The sequence below is a fragment of the Miscanthus floridulus genome, chromosome 9 (genome assembly GCF_019320115.1).
Source record: "Miscanthus floridulus cultivar M001 chromosome 9, ASM1932011v1, whole genome shotgun sequence".
Lineage (NCBI taxonomy): Eukaryota > Viridiplantae > Streptophyta > Magnoliopsida > Poales > Poaceae > Miscanthus > Miscanthus floridulus.
Genome location: NC_089588.1, coordinates 14,641,934 through 14,652,202, shown reverse-complemented (window position 1 = coordinate 14,652,202; position 10,269 = coordinate 14,641,934). Strand labels below are relative to the sequence as shown.

The 10,269-nt window shown below is 41.0% G+C and overlaps 1 long non-coding RNA gene across 1 annotated transcript; it reads left to right on the top strand.

Moving 5' to 3' along the window:
* Positions 1 to 1,332: 1,332 nt before the first annotated feature.
* On the top strand, positions 1,333 to 2,583 carry LOC136481400 (uncharacterized). The gene is made up of 3 exons (XR_010764709.1): positions 1,333 to 1,415; positions 1,739 to 2,345; positions 2,429 to 2,583. It is a non-coding gene; the product is annotated as an uncharacterized lncRNA (long non-coding RNA).
* Positions 2,584 to 10,269: the final 7,686 nt, after the last annotated feature.

Genomic DNA, 10,269 nt, shown 5'->3' with positions numbered 1-10,269 from the left:
GTTTTTATACATGGATTCTCTTCGTTTGTTTTGGTTTCATGTGTTTACTGATGCGTACTAACTATGTAAGCTCAATAGTTACTGTTACTGCACCGGTACATAAATCTGGGAACTGTCACACGCACCCCTCCCTAGTTTGGGTGGTGAGACCGTTGCTGATCCACAAGGAGAAGACATACTGCAGGAGTTGTTGGAAGAAGAAGATGAATGAAGAAAAAAGACTGGAAAGGGTAGCTCGTTCGCGCGTTGGATGATGGGTATGGAAAGGTTAGCTCCTCCAAATACTACAAGCGAACCGCGTGGAGTGCCTGAAACTCTGAAGGTTTGGTAAGTAGGCCTATATAATATAATGTAAATTATAATGTAACCGACAGCTCTGGTTAGCTGAAACATGCCTGAAAAAGATTGCATATAGAGAGACTACTCCAACTCTGCAAGTGTATAGAAGAGTAGTAGTATATTATTGTACTAGCATGCGATGCGTGCACATATATTTACCTAGACAAGCCGGCCTGCTCCTCCGATAGAACCACCGTCCACGTCGCCCGAATTATTTCCAGCCGTCAGATCTTCGATCGTGTGGCCGTGTTTGTCCGGAGCGGATTCGGCTGGAAGCGGCTTCTGCAGCTCCTTCGTGCCTTTCATCTGCTTTTCTGAACTTCTCTCAGTGTTGTGCGGCTTTTGCTCCGGAGCCGGCCCACCAAATATATACGCGGCCTTCTGATTTCGCTTCGTGATCCTTCGAGAGACAACAAAAAAAAACCGTCTCCACCTTACCTCTTACCCCTCCTCCCCGTCGTCCTCCCCGGCTCCTCCCGCAGCAGGCCGCCGCCGCTTGCGCTTGCGCCCCTGCCCCCGACCGCGCCTCTCCTTCCTCTCACTCTCTCCCGGCGTGCCGGCGCAGAGCCTGGGCCCGAACGCGGCAGCCTCCACACCCTGCGCGCGGCCAGGTCGGCGGCACCCCCGGTGTGCGGCACGGCCGTCCGGAAGGGCCCCGACGGTCACTGCCTTCCAGCACGGCACGGCGCGGCGCAGTGGATCCCCGCCGCTGGCTGCAGGCGCCGCTGCCCCTTGGCTCCTCGGCGCTGCCTCCTGACGTCGATCCGTGTGGCCTCGACGAAACCCTAGCTTGACACTTCATCATCGGCCGCGCCAGTGGTTCTGCTCTGCGGCCACATCTACCGGTACATAGTCCTCTTCTTCTCTTCCCTCATTTGATGCCTCCTCCCTCAGAATCCTCTCTCCTCCGCGGACGTGCAATGGCCGGTGCCAATATCCGGAACGCCGCCCGCGATTTGTGGCGCAACGGCTCGACCGGGCCCCGTCGGTACCCGACGATGCGGGTACCCCTCGGCGCGGCCTGCTCCCGTCAGAAGCCTCCGGCCCAGCTTCAAATCCAGCCAGTACAGACGCAGGTGCTGCCTTGCTTCTCTCCTAGCTCCTTTTTGCTTTCAGTTCCGTGTTAGTCTTTAAAATCCATGCATGCCAGGTACTATTTTCTAAAATGTTGTCGTACGTATATGTTGGATTCTTCAAATTGTTATTCCGTACTTAGTTAAGGAAACCTCGTCAAATGGTCAGACCAATTGTTTAAATTTGAGTTATGCCGTTAGATGCTTTCCGCACAATTTTTTGTCCCAGATAATTTATTGCTCTACAGTTACTTACCCAAACCTTCTACAAAGAGACAGTTCTATAACGACTACTAATTTGGCAATGTCTTTTTTTTATTATGCAGTTTTTCCCTTTCTTGAGCCTGTGATGACAATTATATACCCATTGCTCAAGGATATGATCTGATGTTTAGTCACTTGTGAGGTACTGGGCATGAGCTGTCACTTATATTATGCAATTTCTGAGAGTGGTCCATTTGTCAGCATGCCTTGAGGCTCCAAGCGGATTTACAAATGATCATAGCCATGTTCCTGAGGCCTCTAAAGATCTTGTCTTCATACAAAAAAACTAACCTTTTCGATTGCTATGACAGAAATTTTACAAACCTTTACAAGACAAATGCCGCTGGGAATTACTATTATTTATCTCACAGTTTTCTTTGATTTATCTAGGCGCTGCGATTGTATATCCTATTTTTATAGCGCTCACCACTCTATTTTTTGCATCTCTTTTTAGCTTGGTCAATTGGTTATTCCTGTTTTTTGGCATCTCTTTCTACCTATTCTGTTTTGTGTATTTTGGAGGCACCAACGATCTCCTTCCAATGCTACATCAGCAACCAAGGCAAGCAGCAAATTGTCTCTGTGTCTTAATAAGATGGGATACGGGGATACCACTCACTTGATGATAGTCTGATACCACATATAGATGTTGTTTTGGACGATGCAAAGGTACATACCAATTTCCTTGTCTACTTGCCCTTGGTTCATATACGTTCACTGACTATCGATGTATTATTCTTGTATATGTATAGAGGAGAATCCTATGTCTGCTAAAATTGTAGGTTCGGAGGTGGACACCAAGGGTCACTACAAAGGGCAAGGTGCTACGTTTGTTAGATAGGAGAATGCGATGTCTGCTGCAGTTTTGGGTTCCTACTGTCCAGCTTGCAATCGTGTAGAACAAATATGTGAGTTCACAGAATAATTTGACAAGCAAATTGTGATTTGTCTTCTTTGCATTTAGTTTTGATTCATCTCATGGTTCTCACTTCAAAGAGTTCCAATTAAGAGAAAAAGAGAAAAAATTCAGCCAATACAGATGCATGTTGGGGGTAGTTTCTAGGAGCACTAATTATTTATGGCAGCTTTGTGAGTAAAATATAAGTCCTTTGTTCTTCGCGATGCTTCCTCGATCTGTTTAGGGAGTAAGTTCTGTCATGTTGTTCTTGCATTGATTCAAACTCTTATCAGTTTCCTTTTATTTTTGGTGCGGTGGAGTAACATTGATTACCCAAGAATGAGATACTTACCTCTAGCCTATTGTGTAGCCATTTCATCGTAGTAATTACTTCTGCAGCCAAATGGTTTCGTCTAAAACTTAGCATGAGCTTAGGGATCCATAGCACTAAAGGCAGCATGTGGGCACATGCAGGTTGCAATTTGTTTACAGCCTATTCTTAATATTCTTATGATAATCCCACTCTTATCGACATGTTTCCTGCAGGCTTGAGGTATTTGCCATTTGCAGTTTTAGGGTTCAGAATCAGAGCTGCAGAATGAATTATTCTCAGGTAACTTCAGGGCCTGATTAGTCAACAACTCTTATCTTTCTATGCAATTTGTAAACATCTAATGCCTCTGTGCAGCGAGATGTCATGGATTGCCTATATATTGTGCACAATCTGTGCCGTGTTCTTTTACCATCATTCATTTCTAAATTGAACGAATTCATCCCATATTTATGAGCAATCTTCAACTGTTGTTGTTCCCTGCCTGTACTTATGCACAAGCAATAAAACTACAAAGTTTACAGTTGTACACCTTTCATATGTTACAGTGCTCTTCTAGATTTTTGCATTCCAACCTACCTGGACGAACCACCAGCAATTCTAAGCCAACCAATGTTGGCAGGATATGTTTCCTTGTTTTCACTTTTCATTAAAGCATCCGTTTATGAAAGTTGGGGCATTTGTTATTGCTACTTTTCTCATGAATCAGACTCATCTGTTCCTTTTGTTGAAAAGAAGAATCTTTGCTGAACTGGTTCAGGTAAACTACTATGGTTGCCTATATATGGCAGTTAGCTGAAACAAATGTGTTCTTTAGAATCCTAGATGGCAGTTAACTGTAGCCAAATGATATTTTAATGTAATTTGGGTTCTACATTGCCCAAAAGAATTCCCTTGGTAATTTAAACTCTTTCCTATAATTCTATTAAAAATCCATTTTCGGTCATGCACTACTTGGCTTCAGAATGTATATATATTTTACCAGCTCCTAATTTTTGCCCAGGTGCCACCTTTGTCAGACTATGCTGCCAACAGATATTTATGCTAGCAGATGAATAACATATTTTATGTTTTTTTTTCTATTCTTCTTTGATACACCAATGGCCTGCTGCCACAGGAATGCTTTCCGCTTTGTTTATTGTGCGGAACTAGGGGTTCACCGCTGGGCACCTGGTTTGCTGCAGCCATTTCTCTTTTGCTGCATCATATAGCTGGCCTTGGTTTACCTTCTTCTGTTAATCATGAGGTAGTAATGCTTAGTCCTCCTAATTGCCTGCAATTTAATGTGTAGTATGCAGGTTTCTACCTCAAATTTCAAGGGAATGGAATTGTGTCGCCATAGCATGTGCACTTAAAAAGGTACACATACTGAATTGAAGTGCCATGATCTTATGGTGTTACCAATTTCACTCTATTTTATATATTCAACAAATCTTCTTCAGAATTATATTATGGCACAATTTTGAGTGGTCCAGCGAGTAAGTTATATATTTGTCAGAAGTGTAGTATACCTATGTATTTTAGTTTGCTACCCTTAGTGTTTCAGTGCTATAATTAGTACATATGCACATCCAGGAATTCTATTTCAATGGTGCATTAGTATCTAGGTATTATCCACATTTTCCGATTTTACATAAGCCAGCCATTATTTAAAAAAAAATCCGCTTTCATGCCTTCGATGCCACACTTCCCTTCGTGCAAAGTGGTATTCCAGAGTGCCTTATAACATCCTCCGTAGAGAGAAGTTTGCACGTCACCATACAACAAAATTAGTGCGGATCTTTGACTAAATGGAACTACCCCTTTTTTGCCTTCTGCCCAGGTGCAGGCAAAATGAATGTCACCATACAAAAAACTTACTACAGATCTTTGACTAAGTTGAAGTAGCCCTTTTCGCCTTCTGTCCAGGTGTAGGCAAAATGATTGTTCACTCTTCCTTCTATGTGGGTTTTACGGGTCTCAAGTTTATTGGTGCGCATACATAAAAAATCAATTGGGTTTGCTTACATTGATAATTCATAGTAAGGCTTCCTGCTACAAACTGGTCATAATTATTAATCTATCATTTTCCCAAACACATTCTAATTAATGTAAAATTCATTTCCCTAACAGTACCACTATTGTTGCCACTATGTCAATTCAAGGATTGGAAACTAAACAGGGAACATAAAATGTTTTTCTTTCATTGGTTGCTGCATCGGCCAAGCTCCAACTGCTTCCAAAGGTCACGCTTCTATTGCACCCGTAAAAATGTATTCTCATTCCCCAAGCCCCTCCCTAGAACCCTCCTCTTCTTTCTTCTATTGTGTTGCTGATTGGCGTCGGCCTGTGTTTGCTCCACCAGGTACGCCCACCCTTTCGCTTCCCTTCCTACTGTGCCAAGCCGAGCACCCAGACCCGAGCCTAATCCGTTTGTATTCGGATCTGATCTAATTACATCCTATTGTGCCTACTAATCTCGCACTTTGTTTCAATTAAGTTGTTATACGTCCTGGTGCCTAGGGATCAAGTGTACATGAAATTCACACTACTGCCTAGGCTTATTTCGTACAGAGAGGGTTATGGTCATGAAGGTGAGCCATTTATTTACTTAGTGTGTCATAGTTCTCCTCAACAGTAGTTCCATCTAAGATCTTACTTTCGGGTGTTGTTAGTTTTTCTAAAGCCTTGCAATAGTCCATGCCAACAGCTGCGCATATATATAGTGTGAAGGCGATTTGTTCTTAGTAATTCTATTACACGAAATCTTTCCCAACAAATGCATCTGTATCCCGCTATATGAATCGTTACCTTTGTTTTATGGATACCTGGTTTCAGGCAAAGCTCTTTTGAAGATAAAAACAAGGATATCATACTAATGGAAACAGAGGAAGCCTACGGAGTCAACTGAATGTTGTGCTCGAATAGGTGGGGATCAACATGAACCTAACCTCTTTTTATGATTCCAATTTCAACCAACCTGCACATATATGGTACTGCTTATAGTGTTTCTAAATATGAGGTTTGTGCAGGTTAGTTCAACAATACCCTTTGAGTTCAGCGTACATGTGCCTGCTTATTCGACATCCTGGTGAGGTTTTATTCGAGATAATTGTTTATTTAATTGTACCTCGCATTGATGAGGATTCCTGCAAATAATCAGAAAGCCTCAGAAAATTGATGGTTGTAAATGAAATGCCTGTGTTCTTCCACCGATCTTCAAAACCTTGATGAGTTCATCATGGGGAAACGATCTTAATGTTGTCCATTCATCTATCCACACAGATACAGAACGAAGATTAGTATCAGATTATACGGGTGAAGCCCCAATAGGCTACTGCTTTTCAAGGGCATTATCGATAGGCGCAGCCAAAGAGGGTATCAAGATGTTCATTCGCTTGTGAGGTACTACCGTAGTAGGCATGACCTGTTACTTAGATTATGCGATTTATGAGAGTAACCAATTTCTGATCATGCCTTCAAGCTCCAAGTTCATGAACAAATGATGCTGGCCAGATTACCGAGACCTCTAAAATGCTCTAATGTTTTTTTTGATCAATTTATTTTCCCTCTAAACACATTCCACTGTTTGCTATCTAAACACATTCCGCTGTTTGCAATCTAAACACGTGCTCATTATATGCTGATGGTGTGGGTGTGCTGTGTATCACTAAAATTACGCTGAAAGCCTCTTTGCTTATGAAAGGCTGATCTAGGCATTTGCCAATTCATGTGATGCATTCCTACTTATGAAAGGTTTTGCTAATATACATTGTTGTTAAGCAGTTTCTGTTTCTTTTTTTTGCACTGCAGTGTCGGCTCATATGCGTGTCTGTTTTTTGTTAGGTCTATATTCCCTACATCTGGGGTGCTTCTCATTTGTTTCAAAGATCCAATAGACACTTTTGTTGCTCCTACAAATCACAGGTTGCTATTGTTCAGACTGGTGGGCTAAACTCCTACTTTTCTTTCTATTTTCCTCATCTACGTTGCACTTTCCACCTATAGTCATAGTGTTGCTTGCTGAATTTGTAACCTCTGGTTATTCATATGCACGTTCACGTGCCGGACTGCCGGTTCTATTCTATTCTACTATTGTTATTCAGATTGATCGGTTTACAACATCCGTTTGTCCTTTTCAAACATACAATGCTTGATTAAGATAATGAAAAAGGCATCATAGCTTATTGACTTTTCTGATAACCATTGTTTCCTTCTTTGCCAAAGTAATTGTTGTTCTTCGAGTGATATGTATGACATAAATAGTATGGTAAAGGCATCAATAATTGTTGTTCTTCGAGTGAGATGACATATATAGTATGGTAAATGCATCCAAAAATTATTTTCATTCGTTACTGCGGCTAAATCCTAAACTGTACCCTCCTATGATTGTGTCTGATGGATGCCTGTGATTTGAGATTTGAGGATATTGGTTGCTCAGGTAAATTTGTTAGGGTTTTTTACTGCAATATATACTTACTACTTCAGTAACTTCACATAGATTTTTTGCACTCTTATTATCTTTAAAGCTTCTCACTTATTCATATATTCTAGGATTAGATTGATCTGAAAAATGGGAAAAGAAGTGAACAACCATAATCCTATATCACAAAGCAACTGTTGATATACGATGAATGGAATATGATTTGTGAATGTTAGCTTGTCTTAGAAGGGGAGCCTTGGCGCAGTGGTAAAGCTGCTGCCTTGTGACCATGAGGTCACGGGTTCAAGTCCTGGAAACAGCCTCTTGCAGAAATGCATGGAAAGGCTGTGTAAAAACAAGCAAACGCCAATATCTACAGCCCGTTTCGTTGGTCTGGATTTGTATGGGATTAAACTCTAGGACTCTTTGGATCATGAATCTAGCACATGATAATTGTACATGAATGTGTAACTTTGAAATTAGTTGAGACACCTGCATTTGTTACTTTAGGTTCACATAATGACCACATTTACTTTGCTTTGTTTCGAAGCTGTAGTTGGGCCTTAATGAATTGTGAAATATCGATATGATGATTCATGTTGTCTTTGAGGTTGTATGGAGAGAAGATAAGACAGTGGTAAACATTGTCAAGACATGTTTTCTATTTACAGCACATACACTTACCCGACGCGCACAAGGGCGCGCGCATTCCACTAGTACTAGTGTGTGTACATCATCTACGCGTTTTCGCGCTTCTGCTGCTTTTGGTTTTGTGCACGCTTCTTGTGGTTATGATATGATATGGTATGAACTATGAAGCTTGGGATTGGGACCAATTGTGCGCTGCAGACTTCTCCGGCCGGCCCTGCATGATTTAAACCTGACAAACAAGAGAAAAATATTATTCGTTGGCTGAAAAAATACGACTTATAAGCGCTCAAATGAATAGGGCGAGGTCAGTGCACGTTAATATATACGTTATTATTATAATAATAGCCTTGCTTGTTGGTAACTTGATATATACAATACACCATCTGTGAGTTCTAAAATGTAGGCCCCCTTTTTCATTAATTTTGTGCTAGGTCAAATTTATCTAAGTTTGAAATGAACTCACATATACAAATACCATGTTAGGCTCATCAAACCAACCATAAATTAAAAAGAAGTCTTGATATTGCAATTATTTGGTGTGGTAGATGTTACAAAGTTAGAAAAATATCGACTTTGAACGAAATGAACTCGAGGGTCCATAAAACTGAAGAGTTTATAAAACTCGGCCATATAACTGAACGAAAAGCGAAAAGGAAAATAGCCGTGCGCGGGAAGGACTGACTCCTGAGAGCACGCGATCAGATAAATAAGCAGTGCCTTAAAGTGAAACAGGAGCTGGCTCAAGGAGACAGGTTGGTACTCCTGTACTTTGGTAGCCTAGCTAGCCTCCAAATGGACTCCACGCAAGCACAGAGCGAGCTGGCACTGCAAATTTGCATTTCCTGGACGTGGACAAGCATAACAGACAATTTGCATTGCCTGGACCTGGACAAGCATAACAGACAAGGAAGAGGATATACTCGGAATACATATAATGGATTTGGTAGGATTAACAAGGTGGTTAGCGGCCGGTTAGGTATATATAATATAATTAATCCATCATAGGATGCAAATATGTACACTGTTTCTGACACTGGAGGATGCTAATGTGCACTCTGTTTCTGACCTCTGATCTTAGGGCATGTTTGGTTTCTGCGGTATCTCCTAAAATTCCTGTCACATAGAATGTTTAGACATATGCATGGAGTATTAAATATAGACTAATTATGAAACTAATTACACAACTTGCGACTAATTTGCGAGACGAATCTTTTAAGCCTAATTAGGTCATGATTTGATAACGTGGTGCTACAGTAAACATATGTTAATGACAGATTAATTAGGCTTGAAAAATTCGTCTCGCAAATTAGCCTCCATTTATATAATTGGTTTTATAATTAATTTATATTTAATACTCTTTATTAGTATCTAAACATTCGATGTGATATAAATTTTAGGAGCGACTAAAGAACTAAACACTCCCTTAATCTTAGATTCTTAGATGGTTTCCTCTCCCTTGTATTTATTTTTCAGCAGGCCATGTTAGAAAACGTACTTCATTGTCCAAAAAAATTGTTTGGAAACGTACTACTAGCCTCCTCCTCCAGACCCCCGAGTCTGAGCTCTGATGAAGTTGGAACAACAAGAGCAGCAGCAATCCGGAAATTTCATTTCGTTGTTCAGTTCATTAAATACGGGCGTCACCACTTAACAAATGACACTGATGCATGGTTAGTTGTTACACATTATCAACTCTGGATGACTGGATGGACTAATAATACTAAAATAAACTGATGATGGGAGTAGTTAGTTTGCTGAAGGCCGAATTGTTTCTCTGAATTTTTCATTCTCATCTGGTGGGTGTGAATAGAAAAGATGCCTCCCGAATTGAAGGAAGGAAAGCCCGCACGCGTGCGTAGATAGACCGGCCGTCTCAGGCGACCAAAACAAACGGACACTGTCACGGGCCTATTTGCACACTGTGACACGCATTCGTCAGCCTCTGGCTCGCATTCGTCGGGGATAAAATATTACTAGAATATTTTTTTTATTTTATAAAAAAAATGTTAGGAGACAAGAGGGTACATAGGCCTGCATGTTTCACAAGAGAGAAGCAGCAAGGTGTACCGTGTTTTTTTATAGGCCTGCATGCCCTCAACTTCATTATTATAATACCTGTCATGATCAAATCGCAACAACTCCCTGCATAGAAAATTGACAAGAAAATAATACCACAGCACCTGGTCTCAAGAATTATATATGCATATGCATGTATATATTAATATATAGAGAGAGAGAATAGTCCACCATACTTTATTTATATATTCAATAATAAAGCCGTGAAGTATGAAGAGCGTGAGATGACCGTTTC